This window comes from Anabrus simplex, chromosome 1, assembly GCF_040414725.1.
Source record: "Anabrus simplex isolate iqAnaSimp1 chromosome 1, ASM4041472v1, whole genome shotgun sequence".
NCBI lineage: Eukaryota > Metazoa > Arthropoda > Insecta > Orthoptera > Tettigoniidae > Anabrus > Anabrus simplex.
This window is the reverse complement of record NC_090265.1, coordinates 1,567,271,223-1,567,294,967: the sequence shown is the minus strand read 5'-3', so window position 1 is coordinate 1,567,294,967 and position 23,745 is coordinate 1,567,271,223.

Genomic DNA, 23,745 nt, shown 5'->3' with positions numbered 1-23,745 from the left:
GAAAAAGAAAGGAATTGGTGACTCGTAAGTCCCTCACCACATTATATACAATTGATGATTTATTAGTACGAAACAGGCACAAGAAGAATTAAAAGGACTGTCCCCAGGAGTGGATGTTTTAAACAGCGCAGAATTCTGATAAGGGATATGAGGAAAAGGACAGAAATTATAAATAAAATATAGAGAATCTGAAGACAAGAATCTGGAATCTTAAGGATAAAAGAAAGTATATTGGGAAGGTAATATACAGACTGATATGGTAGAACATAATAATTTGGAACGCATGAAAGATATTTTATTAGATGATGCATTTGAAGTGGTATCTTGTTCCAAAGGAGTAAGATGGAAAAATAGATTTGAAGAAATTTGCAAAAAATCTGGAAAGAAATCACAGTGGAAACAGGGGGTACTGAAGAATCAAGGCATATTTAACAAAGAAATTAACAGATCAAGTAAAAGAGCAGTAGGCACAGCAGAATACACTGCTAAGGAAGAGAGGTATTTAAATTTAGTTACACAAGAGGGTGAGAATGCAGGTTATAAGATTGCTTGAGAGAGAAACAGGAAAAGACAAGATATTACACCATAACAGTGAAGAAACAAAGGACACATACAGGAAGAGAGTGAGAAGGTAAAGAACCAGTGGAAGACCTACTTTGTATGTGTTGGGTATTCAGCCGAAGGCTGGTTGGATCCTCAACAGGTTCACCATTAGCTATCATAGATGGCCTAGGTGTCACTGAAGAGCCATACTAGGGAAATGAGAAGTGAGGTAGTTCCCGTTGCTTTGAAGACTTTTAAATACAATTAATGGAAAAGAGGAACTTGGAATCATCAGTAGAGTGAAAGGACCTGAGGTGATTATGCAGAGGAAGGAGATGGAGAGATCAATGAGCACCGGGCAAGTTTGCTGTGCGGTTAAGGGCACACAGCTATGAGCTTGCATCCGAGAGATTGTGGGTTCGAACCCCACTGTCGGCAGCCCTGAAGATGGTTTTCCATGGTTTCCCATTTTCACACCAGGCTTTACCTTAATGAAGGCCATGACAGCATGATGAAGTGTGATAAAGCTGCAGGGCCTTCAGATTTAACAATTGAAATGATCAGAACACTAGGAGGAGAAGGGGTAAAATGAATATATGAAATAATGTGATATACAGAATGTTAGGTGTGTACCTGCAGATATTTCTTCTAGCAATAGAGAACGATGTGACGAACCACTATATATCAAACTTTTAGTAATCCTCGGAAGTTATTTTCGAGAGCAAAGAGATACGATGTTTTTAGAATAGGTAGTATGCCTTGTTCTTGTGAATGAATAGCTTCCCTTTGAGAACAGGCGAGTCACGCGCCATCCGTGCCAAACTGGTTTCTGTTTATGTTTACGTGCAAATGTACTACCGTAACAGCTGAACGCTACCTATGCAATGCACGAGATGTTACGTTAACATACTTGTCAAACTGGTTTTATGTTTAAGAGCAACTGAGGTACGATAACAGCTGAAGGTGGCTACTACAGTAGTGTATGCCATGATAATTCTCGCCAGACAGGTTTCATTGTTGTCAGTATTTAGTTTCCGTCTTAGGGGCTTCAGACAACCCTGGTCATCGGTTTCGGACCCTTGAGATGTACCGAATTCTCAGCGTTAATACTGGTTCATTTGCTGCTATGTCATTTAAGGAATATCTGTGGTCATCAGCCGCGTGGTCTAGTGAGTATGGAAATGACCTGAAAACCTGTATCGGTGCGGGACCTGTACGAGCGTGTGATATAATTATTGGTTGGGATAGGCGAGCCGGGACGTGAAATACGGTACGATCCCCCTTGTGCATTGCGTAAAAGTAGAAGAAATATGGCAGTTCCTTACGCCAACGAAAGCAGTCATGGGATGCCCAAATGAGTAGCATCAGAATTGAATTATCGAAACACATCGAACGTTTAGTTCCAAAGGAATAATGGACATGTTATACAACTAAATAAATTAAACGTACCTACATTTCGTGCCTCCTTCCGGGCTGAGTGGCTCAGACGGTTGAGGTGCAGGCCTTTTGACTCCAACTTCACAGGTTCGAACCTGGCCCAGTCCGGTGGTATTTGAAGGTGCTCAAATACTGTACGTCAGCCTCGTGTCGGCTGATTTGCTGGTACATAAAAGGAACTCGTGCGGGACTAAATTCGGGCACCTCAGTGTCTCAGAAATCCGTAGCAGTAGTTAGTGGGACGTAAAGCACTTAACAATATTATTATTATTATTATTATTATTATTATTATTATTATTATTATTATTAGCAGGTCATTAAAAGCTGAAATACGTGGAAGAAAATAGTAAAATATGCGTGGTTTGAGAGAAAACAAGATGAAATGTATGTCAGGTGATTTAGCATCGGTCTCAGTAGTTACTTACAGATTACTATGCGTAAGACGAGAACCAGGTCAAGCTTGTGGGGATGAGTCAGCTGTAATCTCGTATTGTGTATAAACATCAAACATACACATCAACAAATCTAAGAAACATAAACAAGGTTACATGTTAGAGACATGTAGCTATTAACCTGAACGCCAGGCCGACGGTCGCTTTCATGAGTACAGATGAGTTATCAAATTATACACAATCCACAGATGTCGAACGTATCTAAGAAGATTCCGCCACAACTATATTACATTTTACTCTGATGGTGCTAATAACAAATCGCAGCAGCTATTGGCTTTACGTCACACCTACACAGATAGGCCTTATGGCGACGATGGGACTGGAAAAGGCTACGACAGGGAAGGAAGCGGCCGTGGCGTTAATTAAGGTACAGCTCCAGTGTTTGCCTGGTGTGAAAATGGGAAACCACCGAAAGCCATCTTCTGGGCTGCCGAGAGTGGGGTTCGAACCCACTATCTCCCGAATAATGGATACTGGCCACACTGAAATGAAATGTCGTATGGCTTTCAGTGCCGGGATTGTCCGAGGACAAGTTCGGCTCGCCAGCTACAGGTCTTTTGATTCGACTCCCGTAGGCGACCTGCGCGTCGTGATGAGGATGAAATGATGATGAAGATGCCACATACACCCAGTTCCCGTGCCAGCAAAATTATCCAATTAAGGTTAAATTCCCGACCCTCCCGGGAATCGAACCCGGGACCCCTGTGACCAAAGGCCAGCACGCTAACCATTTAGCCATTGAGCCGGACTTAAGCGACTGCAGATATCGAGCTCAGTAAATCACAGCCGATTACGCTACTGCGTGTTAAGATGATGTCGGTAGAATACAGTATACCTGTTAAGACATAAGGCTTCAGTAGAAGAAGAGGAAGAAGAAAGTAACGAGAGCCACATAGTCAAGCAGAACACAGCCGAACAAAGCCCACATTAGTGACACAGACATAAGAGTGGCGTGGTCGTAGGAACTACAGTCGCATTAGTAACACTCTGTTGTAGAAAAATAATGAACATACAGTACGGGCTCCGTAATTCCAGGTGGACGGTAACAAGACTATCTCGAATAGAAAAGTACGGATTTACGAACGTACACGAAAACACATGTGAACAAAAAATGTACCTATGTTAAACATTAAAGTACAACAGTTTAGAAAACAAAAACATACAGATTGCCTTACACTAAAATAAATTTAAAATTTTCTTTTGTAAATTAACAAAACACTCTAGGCAACCTAATTAAGTTAAATGTTAACTTATAGTTCCTATTTCAGTAATGATGAATATAAAACAATTATTTTATTGAATATTTATACGTGATGATGACGACGACGACGACGACGACGACGACGACGACGACGACGATGATGATGATGATTGCTGTCTTAATGTCATTGGCCCTTAAAAACGCAAAGTGTCCTCTGTTTTAACTCGTAGTGAATAAGAAACAAAATATAAATTGCTCGAAGCCTTTCCCGATATATTCATGAAGGGCGACCCGTGTTCTGTTCTGCCACACGATACACTAGCAGCATATCATGGTATTCGTGGTATTCATACACTGGCATTATTCAAATACTACTTCTGATGCTACTACTACGAAGTAACTCGCGTACTAGTACGGACGATAATTCGCATCTCTGACAGCTGTTATTCAGGTCAAGGTCAGACAGACCGGTTTCATGTAGGGGCGGGGAACCCGTCCAGCCACATCCCCGTCGCTAGGAACAGCAGACAACCGAACCGACACGTGACAGGTCTAGTGCTTTTGTCGAACTGCTTATGTGGACTATTCTTCCACAGTGCGATTTCAATATCATGGTCTTTTGGGAGTCCAACTCGCCGTATGCAGAACATCCCGTGTTGACGTGTACGTAAATAAAGTTTATTACGTCAAAGAAAGAAGGCATGAGATAGGATTTCCAAGTGAGTAGTATCGGAATTGAAATGTCAAAACACATCGAACGTTTTACTTCATAGCAGTAAGGGACATGTTATAAAAATAAATTAATTAAACGTACCTTCCTTTCGTGCTTCCGACCGAAGAGAACATGTTTAAATGAAAATGAAAGCCTTCTACCTTACTGCTGATTTTGCAGTGCCTATTAAACGGATCAAAATAAACATTGCCAGGCTAAGTGGCTCAGACGGTTCAAGCACTGGTTTCATGAACTTAGCAGGCTCGATCCTGGCTCAGTCCGCTATTATTTGAAGGTGCTCAAATACGACCGCTTCTGATCGCTAGATTTACAGGCACGTTAAAGAATACCTGTGAGCAAAATTCCGACACCGCGCGTCTCCATTGGCACGTAAAGATTTATTATTATTATTATTATTATTATTATTATTATTATTACTGGGCGAGTTGGCCGTGCGATTAGAAGCGCGCAGCTGTCAGCTTGCATCCGTCGAAAAGCCACTAACAATATTATTATAAAAACTGTGTTAGTCTATTTTTACTAACTATTATGAAAATAAAAAGTAATCGCCCCACTCAAACTTCGTAGCTCGTAATGTGTCAGAAAACACTAAAGAAAATAGTGAACTTTTAACAGGTCCGAATTATTATTATAATTGCAGACATGTCTCCGAAATTACCGAAATATATACTTACAAATTGTTTTACGTCGCACCGACACAAATAGGTCTTACGGCGACGATGGGAGAGAAACTGATACAAGTGGGAAGGAAGCGTTCGAAGTCTAATAAAGGTACAGTCCAAGCATTTCCTTGGTGTGAAAATGGGAAACTACGGAAAACCATCTTCCCGGCTGCCGACAGTGGAGTTCGAACCCACTCTCACCAGAATACAAGCTCACAGCTGCGCGCCCCTAACCGCACGATCAACTTACTCTAAGCTTCAATGCCGGTCTGAGTAGCTCGGACGATAGAGCGCTGGCCTTCTGATCCCACCTTGGCAGGTTCGATGGCGGCTCAGTTCGGTGGTATTTGAAGGTGCTGAAATACGCCAGTCTCGTGTTTGTAGATTTACTTGCATTTAAAAAAGTACTGCGGTACAAAATTCTGGCACTTCAGCGTCTCCGAAAACCGTGAAAGTTAGTTAGTGGAACATAAAGATATTAGTAGTAGTAGTAGTAGTAGTAGTAGTAACATTATTATCACGGAAGTTTTAATAAAACGGGTCCGTTACATTACCTATTGGCACTTACTGTCCAGCAATTAGCCTTCTGTCCAGCTCTGTGGTATAGTGGTTAGTGTGATTAGCCGCCACCCCCGGAGGCCCGTGTTCCATTCCCAGCTCCGCCACGAAATTTGAAAAGTGGTACGAGGGCTGGAACGGGGTCCACTAAGCCTCGGGAGGTCAAATGAGTAGAGGTGGTTCGATTCCCACCTCAGCCATCCTGAAAGTGGTTTCCCGTAGTTTCCCACTTCTCCAGGCAAATGCCGGGATGGTACCTAACTTAAGGCCATGGCCGCTTCCTTCCCTCTTCCTTGTCTATCCATTCCAATCTCCCATTCCCCCGCCAGCCCCTGTTCAGCATAGAAGGTGAGGCCGTCTGGGCGATGTACTGGTCATTCTCCCCAGTTGTATCCCCGACCCAATGCCTCACGCTCCAGGACACTGCCCTTGAGGCGGTAGGGGTGGTATCCCTCGATGAGTCCGAGGGAAAACCAACCCTGGAGGGTAAACAGATTAGGAAAAAGAAGAATAAGCCTTCTATTAGAAATGCCCGGCGGCAATTCCACAGTAGACCGAGCTCGATAGCTGCAGTCGCTTATGTGCTGCCAGTATCCAGTATTCGGGAGATAGCAGGTTCGAACCCCACTGTCGGCGGCCCTGAAGATAGTTTTGCATGGTTTCCCATTTTCACACCAGGCAAATGCTGGGGCTGTACCTTAATAAAGGCCACGGCCGCTTCCTTCCCACTCCTAGCCCTTTCCTGTCCCATCGTCGCCATAAGACCTATCTGTGTCGGTGCGACGTAAAGCTACTAGTAAAAAAAGTCCGCAGTAGGTATTTTTCCTTCGAGCAATGTTCACGCATGGTTGCAACTACGGTTTTTGAAATCTGTCTCATTAATAACAATATGACTGAATACTTACAGCCTTTTCTTTCAGTGTCCACCGTCCTTTCATTGACCTGAAAAGTTTATGAATAAGCATAGACAACTCGCATTGTCTATTGTCAGAAATTCATCGTAGACTGTCGCAATAACAGCACAGAAATGTTGCGCTTTTTCTTCGTTTACTTATTAACTACTTTCTTTCATTTTGTCAGCTTGGATCACTGCGTAATGCCATTGACGTCTTATAAATCACACACAACTACACAATACTTGATTCGCATGTATGTGCTGGTACGTATCTTCGAGGTCATTGTAAGGATTCTGTGTACATTTCACATAGAGTACCCTAGATCGGTTTTCGAGTACAGCAAGTGGCCTGGCACGTGAGTCATCCTCTCCTACTTGCCAAGCCTTTAGGGGAAGTGCACAACAACATGTGTTGGCCTGCGATAAGAAACAGGTTCAACAAGCCCTATACTCTGCTACTGTACTTCCACTACGCGTGGACAGAATGACGTAACCGGCATATCCTGCTACGGCTGTTCAAAACACATTAGGTCCTGACATATTTGGCTCAGTTATGGGCAAACTAATAGGACAAGGTTAAAAGTACATAGCATATATTGTGAGATGTATTTTTCTTTGCCGACTAGCTTAATATCTGCACGTATACCCCTAACACACTGTATATGGTTGGAAGAAAAAATCCCAGAAGACTAGATAAGTACCGAGCGGGGTGGCCGTGCAGTTAGGGTGAATCAGGAAGGAAGGAAGGAAGGAAGGAAGGAAGGAAGGAGAGAACTTAGATGATCTGGCCATGTTACCCACATGTCTAACACACGCTTTCCAAAGCAAGTAATGTATTCAGACTTGAAGAATATACAGCAGGGATGATAAAAAAACTAATACAAGAATATTCTAAAGTCTCAGGTGAAGATGTATCAGCTAGTTGAAAGATACAGTGAATGATTTGCCAGTGTAGCGTTGTATTATATACAAGGGCCCACAATGTTATTTACAGCAAAGATAAAGGCACGAGTTCAATAAAAGAGATTGTAGGAAAGAACGAGAAACTTAAAGAAGTGACTACCAGGCTGACCAACCATTAGGAGTTTTGGTAGGTTTGATTTACCATTATTGCAGCAGTGATTGTGGTTATAGAATTGTTCTCTTTAGCCATCTAAGGATCCATATATATATATGTACAATCAGTCATTTTCATTATCATCATTCACTGATGAGTATATTGCCTTCCAAAAATATCAAAGTTGCTGGTTATATATATATATACACGAAAGTATAAAAACATTTTGAAATTCACATCATAATTATTTACAACCTTTTATTCAAAGTTTTTGGGTCCACCTTATTCAATACCTTACAATTTTGTTGCAAAGATGTGATTACAACATATTATGTTTCATTTAGTACTAGTTTCGACGCTATACTGCGTCATCATCAGCTGAACAGAGGTTTTAGAAAATTGACAATCATATAAGTTTATCAACATCAACTTCATCACATTTGAAATCATATTAATAACAACGAAACTGTGTTAAAATGTATACTGTCCATTTGTCCATCCTTATTTTTCAACAAGTCGAAGACTTGCCGGTCTTATGCAAGAAACTAATAAAAACACATGCAAAGCGGTTTGTTCATTTATAATATAAAGTGGATTCAAAGTGGATAAACAGATTATAAAATAGGAATAGTCTTGAAAATTATTTGTGCTTAATTACTCGCCCTTTGTAAAAGTTCACATAGTATAATAGAGTTTGAGGGATGTTGATGTTTCACCATTGAACACATTGTAAAATATATTTTATGTTATATATTATGTTATTAAGACCATCGAGAGTAGCAGTTGTGTCCCTAACACGTTCGTCAAAAATTACAAACGTGTCATCCACATACCTTGACCGAAACAGAATGTTGTCAAATTGACTGTCGTTCTCCTTCATGTAGTCTTCTAAAGAATCCAACTAGATTTCCGCCAAACTCTCTGAGGCCGGAGACCCCATTGCAAACCCATCCTGTTTATAAATGACCTTGTCAGAAATGAAGTAGTTATTATTTATTAGTAACTTGACAATTTTCATGAAATATTGTATTTCAAGTTCACTTAGCTGACTGTAGGTCTTTAAATTCTTGATAATAATAAGAAGCAGCTTATTGGTTCTTATACTCGGGAACATAATGACGATGTCAAATGAATGTAAGGTATGGTGAGCTTGCAGTTTAAAGTTGTTTAATTTATTAACCAGTTCTATGGAGTTATTTATGGACTTGTTTGCAGTGAACCTATAGTGTTGTTTAAGAAATTTATGAATAAACTTAGCCAATATGTATAGAGGACTGGGTCTGTAATTAATTATGGGTCGAATGGGGACCTCGGTCTTGTGGATCTTGGGAGTGCTCTTGCTGTTGGAAGGGGCGGATTCCTATTTTCTAGTTTTAGCTTCTCCTGTTCGGTAAAGTGGAAGGACGCATTCTTTAACGTTTGTTTTAATTGGCGTTGAAGAGTTTGTGTTGGGTCTTTCTTGATCAATAAGAATTGTCATTATCAAAAAAGTTTTTTGTCTTTTGAATGTAATCATCCTCATGCATAATGACCATTACATTACCCTTATTTGCTTTAGTAATAATGAGTTCCTCATCTTTAACTTTATTTTTAAGTTCTAGAATACACGTTTTTTATTTTGGATGTCCTTGGAACTGCTAGCGGATATCGTTTTGTTATTAGTAACTTAACTATTGTTCAACTTTCCTTTTAGATCTAATGTAACTTCCTCCTGCACCTCATGAGGCAGTTTACCGATTGCAACTTCTGATTCAGTAACAAGTTTTGAGGTCTTTTTGGCCAGGTTGAAATTAAGCCAGTTATGTTTTGGGCCTTTAGAAATAATTTGTATTTCTTTCTCATTCAAGTCAGTCTTGGAAAGGTTGATTACTGGCGTATGAAAATTCCCGATTTGATCTTTATTAGAAAAAAATATTGGTTTTTAGGAGGGGATTGCTTGATGCCGATTCTTTCTTTAGTGTTTCTAGTTTTTCTCCAATATTGCCTGTTTAGCAGAAAGCAAGCTATTTAATTTACCGAGTCCTGAAAAATGTTCCATTGGGCTTTTGTAAGCAAGGCAGCAGCCCTGAGGTTAGCCTCATATAACTGCTGATTCAAAAATATTTTTTAAAAGATCACTTTATATTATAATTGCGCAAACCGGTTTGCATATGTTTTATTAGCTTGTTGCATAAGACCCGCAAGTCTTCGATTTGTTGAAAAATAAGGATGGACAAATGGGCAGTATACATTTTAACACAGTTTCGTTGTTATTAATATGATTTCAAATGTGATGAAGTTGATGTTGATAAACTTATATGATTGCCAATTATTCTGAAAACCACTGTTCAGCTGATGATGTCGCAGTATAGCATCGAAACTGGTACTGAATGAAACATAATATGTTGTAATCACGTCTTTTCAACAAAATTGTAAGGTATTGAATAAGGTGGACCCAAAAACTTTTAATAAAACGTCGTAATCTTAGTTGAATATGGACAAAAATGTAATTTATTAATATAAATCATAATTATTTGACAAAATTTACTTCTCTGTTTTGGTCATAATAAACTACGGTCTTGACTACGAATGTACATTGAGTTTGTTTCTTATGGAAGTTCCTGAGATTAATATGTTAGATTCATGTAATTTAGTGTTTTATGTAATCAATCAAAATAATTCTGGTTTAAGTATATTTTTCTAATTACAAATAACTTCTTTTAATCTTGTACAATCACTATTTCCTTCCTCATTAAGAAGGTGACGTAATATATTTTGAAAATATTGCTGGAGATATGATCTTGCTCTTCTTTGTATAACTGCTGTCAGTATTCTTCATTGAGAGCCAGTAGCTGCATAATATACAGCCAGTTTGGCAACAAATAAAAATTCATTCCCTTGTTATGAGCTTTATTGGGAATAAAAAATTTCCTCTGAACGTCTCTTTCAGCATCCAACATGATCTTCGATTCAGCTTAGCACTCTCTGAAGATGAGAAGGCTTTTCTTGAGCAACGCCGAAATATTGCATATGAAGCGTTGAAGAAGTTATTGGGTAGAAGAGGTCCAAGATCTCTGCATGAGGTAATCAAATTCTGGTGGTAAAATTAAGAGTTTTATTTATTGAAAGATTATACAGTGCACTCCCAATAATTTGCGGCAGTTAATGCACTAACTTCCACATATTATCGAAAACTGCAAGTCATCTGCAGTTTTCCCATTTAGCTAAATAATATAAATAATATAAATAAAAATAGCCTTGTAAATCCCCTAAGGGCTATGGCCTCCTGCATTGCAGGGCCAGTGCTCGGTTTAACTCATCAGGTGAGCAGGTCCTTAGGAGCATTATAATATTTGTTATTTTCTAGTTTCTTTCATGAAAACGTATTACTGTATGTTGTATACTTGTATAGTCTCACCTCCGAGTGGTTCTTCCCTTAGTTAATTTCGTGAAAAGGTATTACTGCACATGTTGTACACTTGTGTAGTCTCACCTCCAAGTGGATGTAATGATGTCTTTCGAGATCAACACTTCGCAAAAACATAGTGTTACATTCTTGACACTTGTTTAGTTTTTTCCCAGGGAGGGTTGAGATTCCATTTTTGTGAAAACATACCCTACATACTTTGTTTTTTCATAGCTTCATCTCAGAGTGTGTGTGGAAGTGTATTTCAAGTTCTCGACCTTCTTCCCTCGTGGAAGTTCTCTTTTACATACTTTATATTTGCGTATCCAATCTCCAGGATGTGCTCGATGATGACTTTTAATATTGCTGCCCCGTGGTATAGAGGTAGCGAGCCTGCCTCTTACCCGGAGGCCCCGGTTTCGATTCCCAGCCAGGTCAGGGATTTTTACCTGGACCTGAGGGCTGGTTCGAGGCCCACCCAGCCTACGTCCTTAGAATTGAAGAGCTATCTGACGGTGAGATAGCGGCCCCGGTCTAGAAAGCCAAGAATAACGGCCGAGAAGATTCGTCGTGCTTACCACACGACACCTCGTAATCTGCAGGCCTTCGGGCTGAGCAACGGTCACTTGGCAGGCCAAGGTCCTTCAAGGGCTGTAGTGCCATGGGGTTTGGTTTGGTTTTTACTTCGTTGTACTAGTAAAAACTAAATTATTGGTTAAAATATTGAAACAAGCAAAAAGTAATTAGGGGCCTATAACATTTAAAGTTATAATGAAAAATCTGCCATTGTTTTTTGTTTCTTAGATAATCATTAGAGTTTTCCAAATGTGGATTGTAAATTTCTCAAGAAAACAATATCTAAGATAAAAACTCATCTCAATTTTCTATAATTTGACGGGTTTATAGCAACACTAGCTTGGCTGTGTGAAAATTTTGGGACTTCCATTGCACCATCTGATCTGGATCTCCATCTTCCTCACCAACAGTCAACTTCTGTATGATAACAACCTCTCACTTTGATGCCTGAAATCATAATCATTTTTTACAATGTCTAACCACTTAGTTATGTCGCTTTCTTCTGTATCTTGGTTTTTATTCAGGTTTTGCAGTAATGATGTCACTGTAATGAGAATACCTTGCACATTTGAAATATTGTTGTCAATGAAGCCACCATTTGCTTCCACTTCACTGGGATCGATTTCCATGATAGGGCAAGCGTAGAATCTGTAGCATTAATTTTTTTCCAGGAATCCAGCAAGCTAAATATCTTCCAAAATGTTGGAATATCGAGATGACCTGCAGTCCTTTAAAGGTGTGATAGCACGTTGGTCTGTAGATTGTAGTCCAGAAGTTAAATTAGGGGGGAAGGAATTTGATGAAAATATCACCTTCTCCTGGTTTAAATTCATGCGGGTAGTAGGATTCGTTGTCAGTTAAGAGCACAGCCTAGATTGACAGCATCTGTTTAGTTAGGTAGGGGTCACTTCTTTCACAAAGTAATTGTGAAACTAGTCCTTAAATATCTGTGTGTCCATCCATGGTGCCTTTTGATTATGGTAATGCAATGGAATATTTTCTCCTCTAAGGCAACAAAGTGTTTTAGATTTTCCTGTCGCTAATAATTTTAGTTTATGATTGCCAGTTGTATTAACCCATTTGCATCATTTGACGAGCTGTGGTCACATGCAGTGTTTGGCGGATGAAACAAATGATGAGCTCAGCTCGCAATGATGCAGTGTCTCACTTATCTACACATATTAGATACCCTTTGCTATATAAGTTCTCACAATACATACTATAAGGAACTAGGGGCATGTAGTGCTAATAAACAATGTTGTCTGTATTTCTGTGTGACACTAATGGCCGCTTTCTGGTACACAACAGTTACCTTGAGTTACCTAAATGCGCTTGTAACTTTAATTGCGCTGTTAACTTTAATGAGTTTCCGGAAACTTAAATCCAGATTTATAAGCCCTAGTAAAAAACTGTACAGTTATCATCATGTTTAGTATCTCTCGTACTCCAATAGATGTCTCTATGCAAATGTTTTAGGGTTATTTTTGTAATATATAGTTACTTTTATTAGCAGAAGTTTTCTATAATGAAAATTGATTGGCAAACATCTACACAGAGATCTCAATCGCAATGCGGTTATAAGAAAACAGTGAATGATAGTTGCTATTTGGTGCCACACAATACGGAAATGTTGGATAATCCTAAACGTGCGAAAAATTTCATTCCTTTCGAGAAGATCTTGTTAATAGACCTTGTTCTTCAAAGAAAGAAAGTGATTGGGAATAAGAAGACTGATGGTGCAACAATAGCTCAGAAAAAATTTCTTGGGAGGACTTATGAAAAGTCTTCAGTGCATCCAGCCGGACAGGAGGACGGACTGCAAAACAGTTAAAAGAACTCTACTTCGTTATGAAAAGGAAAGCAAGAAAGCACAATAATGAAGACAGGGTAAGTACTGATATATCCTCTAACTGGTAACGTGCATTGGTGACGTGAGGTCTCTGAGACTTCTGACAAAAATAGAGTGCAATGAGAAACATTCGACATCTTATACAAGTACTATTATTATTTTATCAGATTCAGCATGTAATCATCTCTCATAATATGAATATGTGTAGGACCTAATAATGCAAAAAGTAAATATATATTCCCTTCTTTATTACTCACAGTACGTAGACATCCTCGTAAATTTCACCTTGATTATTGTCGTCACTAAAAATGTTCAAATACCAAACAGATCACTCTTCACTGGTTCAGAACAAAACAAGCGTAAACAAATATAATCCTATAAATGGAAATGTGTAGCACATTTGGAACCTATCTCTCCGGCACTGAAGCTCTGTACTGATGATGTGACATTCATTCGTCCTCGATGCAACTGGTGCACATTTTTTAGTACACTGCGAACAAACTGGCAACGTGCACTTTTCTTTTATATGTAATTTTACCTGATCAGCTTCCAAACCCTTCAAGAAATCCATTTTTTCCGGTCTTTCAGGCTACAACTTGAACAGCACGAAAGCGTTACAAACTGCAATCTGCAATAACCAGAAGAAATTAGCCACATCACTATATTTTTCATAGTAGTTCCCTAATGTGCTTCTCGAACTGAGGATCTGTAGTCTTAATAACTGCGATGGACCAGCCATTTGATATGTTTTACTTACGCGGGCCACGCAACATGCATTGACAAAAATATTCTCCTAACTGGTGATGTGAGCTCTGGCACCCCCTCTAGGGACACCATGACCTTGACGTCGGTGTGGGGGCTTGTGTGCTTGTTGATCCCGAGGGCTATGCCAGCTCAGGGTTACCCATGCTGGATTGGCTGCAGTATTGAGCCAGACTAACAAGGCGTCCCCTGAGTTGCCTGAGAGGTGTCTGTGCTCTTTAGATTTTGTAACTATTTCTACCTTCCTATTCTCACCTTCTTAAATTTCATTCCTCTTCCTGTCTAGCCAACCTCTCTGCCTTGGGTATAATAGGTTAGTATGGAGGTTTCATCTTCCCCAGTCGCAAGTTTCGGGTCGTGGCGAGGTGATGCATGGCTACTGGGAGAGTAGATCTTAGCGACCCACCCCAATCACAAGTTTCGGATCATGACGAGTACTGGGAGAGTAGTTCCTAGCGACCCCCCTCCAGATACCGGGTGCCTTCTGGAGTATATAGCCTTGCCTTCGGTACGTCAGGGCTCTGCCGAAGGGCGACCTTTTATATCCCGGGTACTTGTGGGACTATGCATGGGTTTTGAGTTTGTTTTTAATTCGTCGAAGGCTGCAGGCCTTAAAACTGCGTCTTTAAATTGTACCGCAAAGAAACGTAAATGTTTCAACCGAGCCAATGATTTGTTCAATAGGGAAACGTCTGAGAAAAATCTGCCTCAATTCCTGGTTGCCCCCAGAGTTGATGGACAGAGCTTCCTTCCAGAAAATCTGTTTCTAATTAGTAATGCTGTGGAGGATATTGTTGGTAGAGAGGTTGATGAGATGCGGAAGCTGCGAGACGGCTCCGAACTTATCAAGACCACTACGGATGTACAGAGTAAGAGGTTACTGGAAGCTGCAATGTTCAGACCAGTACCTGTTAAGGTGGAAAAGCACAAGTCCCTGAACTCCATCAAAGGAGTCGTCTTTCACAGGAACTTAGTCAAAGCCTCTGATGATGATCTCATTCGAAGCCTTGCACGTCGGGGTGTTTCCGACGTCAAGAGGATCAAGGAGCGTGTCGGAGCCAATCTTCACGACACAGGTGCTTTCATACTCACCTTTGACAAACAGACACTGCCCGAACGAATTAAAGTTTCAATGTATACGCTGACAGCAGGCGGGTCTCTTCCCGCATCGCGCTCACTTGTTTCTCTCCTGGCCGCCTTCTGCGTGACGTCATGTGATATGAGACAGCGCTCGCCCGTCTTGCTAACACGTATTACCACTACAGTCTAAAATGGTCATAACTTCTGAACCATTCATGCAAATACAGTCCTGATAAGGTTATTTTAATCCTTATGAAATACTGGAGGAGGTCAAATAATTTATTTTGATGAGGAACTCGAGGATAATATCGAAATATTTATTTAATTTTAAGGAGTTATATTTTTTTACCACGGACTATAGAATAAAATCGCTTCTAGAGGGCAGCTGGTTGGAAATAGCTATGTGCCATCGCGGACTTTTTTTTTTGTAGAGGTTTCTATGATTACAATTCGTACGCTCACACTTGGAGCCTATCGTTGATGGTTCACGCAGCGTAAGCCAGGAAAGCAAGTGACCGGCCGACATTTTTGTCTCTTTCTACGTATTTACTGTATATCGGATCACGGATACAAAATAATTTTATAGTGGTTCACTACGTGAACAGTGTTCGTGTTGTCAGTATCAGAAGTAGATACACTGTACTGATTAAAATGCAGTCAACATACTATGGAAACGTGTGTGGCACTATAAATTGTCGGCACGTAAAAGAACTCCCGTGGGACAAAATTACGGCATCTCGTCTCAGAAAACCGTAAATGTTGTTAGTGAGACGTAACACAAATAATATTATTATTATTTTGCATATTATAAAGACAATAACGCCAACAACCATCATAGCCGGTTAATTTGCTACTGTGATGGCATAACAATACTTCCTCGTCAGCAACGCTTGGTTGTTGAAACGCTTTGTAATAAACTCCTGAATATCTCCATTATTACAGCTCGTACGGTTAAAAGGTGTCAGATATAAATGACTGGATTAAAATCATATTTCTATAATTATTTTGTGCTAATAGCCGGGTTGAGTAGCAACTGAAATGGCCTTCTTAGCCTAACTTGGCAGGTTCGAACCTGTCACAGTCCGGTGGTGAAGGTGCTCAAATACATAGTTAGTAGGACTTAAAATACAATAACGTTAACATTATTACGTGCTAATAACTTATATTTCTGAATATATTTCGAAGCTCGTAAAATAATACAGTATCCGTGATCCGAGGTACAGTAAATACGAAGAAAGAGACAAAAATGTGCGAGAAGAGACCTCTTACTGGATCTCGGTTATTTCAAAAGGGGGCCTCACACATCCTAGTCATGAGTGGTTAAAAAACATAGCCCAGTTCGAAATTTCATTAGGTGTGTTTCACGGTAAGACTGTACCCAGATGAAAAAACGCAATGAAAATTCTTATTTCTATTATTAGGTCAAAATTTCCAGTATTCCATGACAAAATAATTTGTCTCTACGTAAGGACCAGGACTTGCTTGCTTGCTTGCTGATGCTTATGGGCTGTGTCTACGACATTTCACCCAGTCAATACTCGCTTACTCATGTAAAAACACTAGTATAATGAAAACTTCAGTTCAATAATTGATGCTTGAGCTTGCAAATAGAAAACACAAAACACTGATCTTCACTATATCACATAATAACCCTAGTTTGCTATAGCAGACTGTTCACATACGGGACACTTCCAAGCTTGCAATCACACTGCGTCTAAAGCTTAACCCACACGAAGAAACCAAAATAGCACTCACAAGTAAGACACTATTGCTATGAGGAATCACTCTAATGGAACCTTCAAAAGCATGATCAATTCTCACCCAATAGTACAGACAGAATTATAACACGATATTGGCTTCATCTAGAAACAAATTTAGCACTCGAATAATCTCGACTGTAGGATTACTGAGCAAACAAGAAACACTGGTTGGAAAAACCTGCTTGAGTTGCTGAAGATTAGTTAAAAGTTTTTTACGAGGGTTAGCATATACAGAACATTCAAAGAGAATGTGGTTAGAGTCGCCATTACGGATATTGGTACCACACAAACAGTTTGTATCCTGCGTTAAATGGAAACGTGATCTATATTATGGTGTAAGGGCATGATTAAACCTTAACCGAATGATATTAATAATATGTCGTCTAGTATAAGATCCTCGTATAAACCAAGGTTTAACTAAAAGTGTTGGTTGTAAATGATAATAGAAGTTACCTTTGACTTGTGCAGTCTGTCGAAAAACATGCTGCCATTCTTGGCGTGCCTCCTGTCGGATAACAACTACATAATCAGAAGCGGGAACAATATTGTTAGTATTCGGAACAGGAAAACGAGAAGCTTGTTTCGCAAGACAATCTACTTTTTCATTGCCCTCAATACCGACATGACCTGGTACCCATACTAAAGTTATGTAAATACCGACGTTGTCAAGCATATAAAGGAGACTCTTAACATTGTATACATACCAATTATAGGAGAACTCATACGAAACCAAAGATTGCAATGCACTCAGCGAATCCGTATAGATTGTAACTCTCGTATATCCCTGTCTCTGAACAAGAAGTAAAGCTTGCTGTATAGCGAATAACTCCGCTGTAAAAATCGAACAGTCACTAGGCAAACCATATTGCTCTTTAACATTTTGAGAAGGTATATAATAAGCGGAACCAACTCCATTAATGTTCTTTGCCCCATCTGTAAAAATGTTTATGCTTCGTGGAATATTAGAAAATTTCACTCTTTTAACAGGACAAATCTCGGTCCCCTGCAGACACGTAACGTTAGTAGAGCCATTACGGATAGGCCATATGATTTGAGGCTTATAATAAGAAACCTGATAGGGTAAGGTATAGGGCATTAACTTAACACTGTGTATTAAGGTACACTGTTTCGACTTCAATGTATTAAAAGCATGAAACAGTACTGGCAATCTGCGTAAACCCTGCCGCCGTACAGAATAATACTCCGAAAGTAACTGTAACTTCGGAATTAAAGGATGACTTGTTAAAGAAAACTTTTTAAGTAAATATGTCGTCGCAAGTATTTTTCTACGTACTTGTAAGGGAGCTTCGCAGGATTCGACTAAAAGTGCATTGGTAGGTGTGGACTTTAAAGCTCCAATACAGGAGCGAAGTGCTTTATATTGGCAAGTGTTAAGAATATTCAAGTTAGTATACGATGCCAAGTCAAAAATATGCGATCCGTAGTCCAATATCGAGCGAATAGTGGCTTTGTACAAAGATAGCACCACAACGGGATCTGCCCCCCAATGCCTACGGGTTACAGCTTGTATTACCTGAATATACCTTTCACTCTTCGAACGCAAATATAAAAAATGATGCTTCCATGTAAGTTTTTGGTCGATAAATAACCAAAGATATTTATGGTGACTAACCACTGGTATTTCATACTGATAAAAAACAAGTGGCGATCGGTCATAGGTTCGGTGATGTGTAAATATCATCGCTCGACATTTCGCTATGGAAAGATTTAACCCATGGGCCTCTAAGCATGTTCGAGCTTCATGAAGCGTGTAACTAATACGTTGTCTGCAGAGCTGTAAATCTTCATGTGTATAATAGAGCAAAAAATCGTCAGCATACGCCTGTAGTCGAGCATGCCGTAAAATGACCGTTTCGAAGTCTTTCATGAAAAGAGCGAAAAGAATACCACTCAGAATATCGCCCTGTGGCAAACCATTACTTACCTGCCGTGGCGGGATGGTATAAGGTGTCGATTTAAATCTGAGGGTTCGATAAGTCAGTAGTCGTCTGAGAATGATAATGAATCCCTCAGGAATCTGAAGAGTTGCAAGTTTTTCCCATAATATGTTCAAAGGCACGGAATCATAGGCCCGTTGAATATCAAGGAAAACCGCTATGGTACTATGTTTTCTATGACGAGCTAATAGTAAATCGATAACAAAACTATTAAATGCATCAGCTGTACTGCGTCCCTTAAAAAAGGCATATTGATATCGAGGCGTCAAGTTATAGTATTCTAAGACCCATATGATTCTTCGAAGTAAAATCTTTAGAAAGACTTTACGGAGGCACGAACCGAGAACGATACCGCGATAATTACTAACTTCAGTGGGTAACTGCTTATTTTTAAGAATGGGAATTAGAAAAAAATCATTCCAACTAACAGGTGTATTATGATTGCGAAAAATATCATTATACCTGTCTAATAAGGCCTGCTTTGCTCTAATAGGTAATAATTTGAGCATTTGATATGATACATTATCTGGACCTGGGGAGGAATTTGAGCACGAATGGAGTACTGCCTCGAATTCCTGATAATCGCATGGTTGTAGCAATACGGAAAAACGTGCGGCTATTGGGTCTTGAGAATGAACATACTGTGGAACAACGAAATCGGGCGTCTCTTTAACAAGAAACTCAGATAACACCTGACCTGGGATGGTCTTGGCAGGGGAATGCTGCGTAACTCGTGTGATTGCCCTGATAGCATTCCACAAATCTGCAAGTGGAACCTGACGCGTGAAGGACGATAGAAACTCCCTCCAAGCGACACGACGTTTTTGATGGAAAATGCGGCGAGTGTGGGCTATGTGTCGTTTGAGCCGGAAATAATTTTCAGGTGTTGCGTGCTGCCTATACTGTCGAAAAAGTACTTTGCGGGTTTGAATCAGCAAATGACATTCCTCGTCCCACCATTTAACAAGCGCAGGTTTCCTAGAAGATAAAGGGGGTGAAACGATGATGGGGTGGTGAATAGTAATATAATCTGTTAAAATCTGCAGTAAAGTGTGATATGAAAAATCATTTTCCGGAATTTTTTGGAACGCATCTTCAATGTAAGCGGTATATATTTGCGGTTTAAATCTCCTCAAAGATCGAATCATGGTATTTTGTAATGTGTGCTGCGGTGGAGGAAAGGGTCTGCCGACACCATAAGAAATAACAATAGGGAAATGATCACTGGAATAAGTATCACTCAAAGTATGCCATGTAGTGATAGACGCCATATTTCGCATACACAGTGTTAAATCTACCGCGCTAGGAGGAGCAGAAGGCGCAGTCAAACGCGTAGGAGAGCCATCATTCAAAATAACAAGAGCATGGTTATTTACTGCATTAAGGAACTGTGTACCGTGAGGTGTATCCAAATTTCCCCCCCCACAGTGTGTGATGCAGATTAAAGTCCCCAAAGATAAACACATATGGTTCGGCAGTAAATTGTTGAAAGAATTGGTTCCATTGTCTCTCAGTAATGGAAATGTCAGGAGGACAGTAGATATTAACAAATAAAGTATGCATATAATATAATCCCATAACATATGTATGGGGTATGGCCTGAATATTCGAATGAGTTCGATATGGCATAGACGAGTGGACCAAAAAGGCAACTCCACCGTAACCTGGGCCATCATTACGTAAAACTTTGTAATTAGGATACTTAATGCGAGTCTCAAGGTTAAACCAAGTTTCTTGTATAGCTAAAAAGTGAGGTACTGTTTCCTGAATTAATTTAAATAGCTCATGACGTTTGTTCATGAGACTTCTAGCGTTCCATTGAGTGATTCTGATCATAGAATTGAATAAAACTACAAACCCTGTCCCTTAACTGGAATACATTATGAGCTAACTCGGGGTGATCACCCAGTAATTGTACCAATTGCTGAAGAGATTGATAAAGACCACTTTGTAGATATTCTCGTTGCCTATGAAATGACGAAAGTGGTTGCGCCATTGAGGCGCTACTCGTGGCAACAGGTTCGTCCAAAGGTGCCGCCATCCGCAGGCTTGCGCCATTGGAAACGGGTGTAACTCTTGAAGCTGCCATCTCCATGCGGGGAATCTTCCGAACCAAATTTTAATAACCTTCCTTATCATATCCTGGGGCTGGTACTGGTCTCGGTGATTTTAAAATTACTTGTGTGAATTTTCTCTTACGGGGATTCGACTGTGTAGTAGTCTGCTCCTCCCCCGTTAAAGGGGGAAAATTTTGAGAATTGTCTACTACATTATATTCACTAGGCTGGACTTTTTGTACAGCGTCCTTGAACGATAAGTTCTGCTGGCTCATTATCTTTTTAATGTGAACTCGCTGTTGGTGAGTTGGACAGGCAACATCCCCAGTTGAATGGGTACCGCGACAATGCACGCATTGCAGGAAAGTTTCCGTACAGTTCGCCGTAGTATGGTGTTGTGCACATTTCCCACACCGGGGACCTGTCGCTCTGCAATGCTTATCAACGTGACCGTACCGTTGGCATTTTTTACAGATGATGGGAGCAAAAACATATGGCTCCACCTCTAAATGCACTTGATATAAGGACACATACTGGGGAAGTTTCTGAGCTCGAAAAACCACTTTTATAGATCCAGTAGGGACATACTGTGTTCCGTCTTCGTTAACAATTCTACGGTTCAAACGCTTTACAGATTTGATAGTAGCAGGGGACTTTAAGTGCCTTAAAATAGCATCCTCTGTCAAGGTCTTCTCTACTCCCCTTATAACTCCTACCCGCAATACATTAGAACTAGGTATGTATGCACGTAACTTAAGCTCAACCAATAAAGGGTGTTTCAAAAATGAATTTGCCTGTACGGCATATACAGATTCTATTTGTACCCTATTTCGTCCCTTGCGGGCCACTGATTTTATGCCGGGAATATTTTTCTCATAGAAAATTCTTCCCAAGGTCATAGGATGAATGTTACCGACATTGCCTGTTGCTGTGGACTCCACAAAAATAATGAAAGGTCCATAATGAGTACTAGGATAAAGTTCCTGCGACTCAGTCTTCGAAATCGAAGCACCAGTCTCGTTATTTACCACCTCATTGGGTGTATTCGATTTATTCACTGTACTACGGTTCTCACTGGAACTATCATCCTCATCCTGATCCATTTGAACTGTCTCTTCCCTAGCAACTGTGAGGGTTGAAGGATCAGGAGACTCCTCGCCACCACTCTGCTCCCCCATTACGTACAAATTACACTCGTAGAATAACTACTCAATACCGTCCACGCTACCTCTTCACAGCGACTGTCCACTCAACTGCACACTATCACTGCTAAGAGAGAACAGAACATACGAAGGACCAGGACATGTAATAGGATATTGCATTTTAATGCAAAGAGTAAGGAGCTAGCACTGAGAAAATATGTCAATAAGAAGGCTAAGCTTTGGGCTGGTTCGTCAAGTAATTAAGTCTCCTGACACGTACGTTTTAATAATTTAATATAATTTCATAAAGATGTCGATATGATGTACATTTTCCTACGCCATTTGATATAAATATTTACTTCATCAGGAAATAAATTCATTACCGTATTTTGTGTTGCATGGCAATATTTTATTTTTTACCGTATTATATGTCATGTATTTGATAGTTGATGTTCTACCTGCTCAGCATGTGACGAAATTTAACGCATTTTCACGTTTTTAAATCTATTGGAAGTGCCGTTACTTATCGAATCGGACTAAACCAGACTATTATTTGATGAAAGATTGAGAAGATGTTTCACAGGCACGAGAACTCACAGGCTTGCTGTACTGCGACTGCGTACCTTACTTGCTATCGTTCATATCTCGTGACGTCATAGCGCTCCAGCCAATGGAAGCTTCAACCGCCGGAGTAGCCTACCTTTTATTCTAGTTACCTTGCGCTGACAGTTCGACCTTATATTCCAGCACCTATACGCTGTTACAACTGTCAACGGTTTGGTAACACATCGCTGCACTGCCAAGGCTCAGCAACATGTGGGGAATGTGGAAAAGGGGCACATCCCGGTGTAGAATGCACACCACCACCCGTGTGTGTAAACTGCACAGGTGAGCATGCCCCTCGAACCAAGAATTGTCCTATATTCAAGGAAGAAAGAAAGATCTAGAGATTAAGAGACTGGATAAATTATCTTATCAAGATACCCGGAGGAAATTTAAATCAAAGGCCCCTCCGGAATTCTCCGCCTCCTTTGCTGAGAAGGCAGCGAAAGTATCAATAACACCAAGAAGTTTTGTAGCAACCGCTCCCGAGAAACCATCAACTAGCAAGCAAACAGTTCCTCACAGCACCAATAAACAAGAAAAGAAGGAACAAATCTCAGCAGAAGCATCGGTAAACAAGTTATTGCCAAAAATGTCTGGAAAGGGCACTTCTCAGGCATCTTCAGCTGGGAAGTACTCTAGTTCAAGTGTGGGGGGAATAACTTCCCCAAATACGCCTGGAAAACCCTCTTCCAGTCTTCCTACCAAAGCACAGGTCAAGAAGGAGGAGAAAGGGAAGCCACAGCGCTCCACTAAGAAGTTGGAGAAAAGTCTTCTCCAACCCCATCGGGGATCACAACATCCCCGAAGAAAACCGGCAAACAATCCGCCGGTTCTCCTTCAAAGAATAAGGAAACGGTGGATAAGAATGACAGGCCCCGACGGTCTCATGTTCGATCCCTTTCTGGGGAACTCAATTCTCCCAGGAAGAAGGCCCACCGTTCAAAATCAGAGGACTCACCATATACGGAGGGCTCAGTCTGCAAGTCACCCACTGCTGAGGACACAATGGAGACTGAAGCCGTTATTATTTTA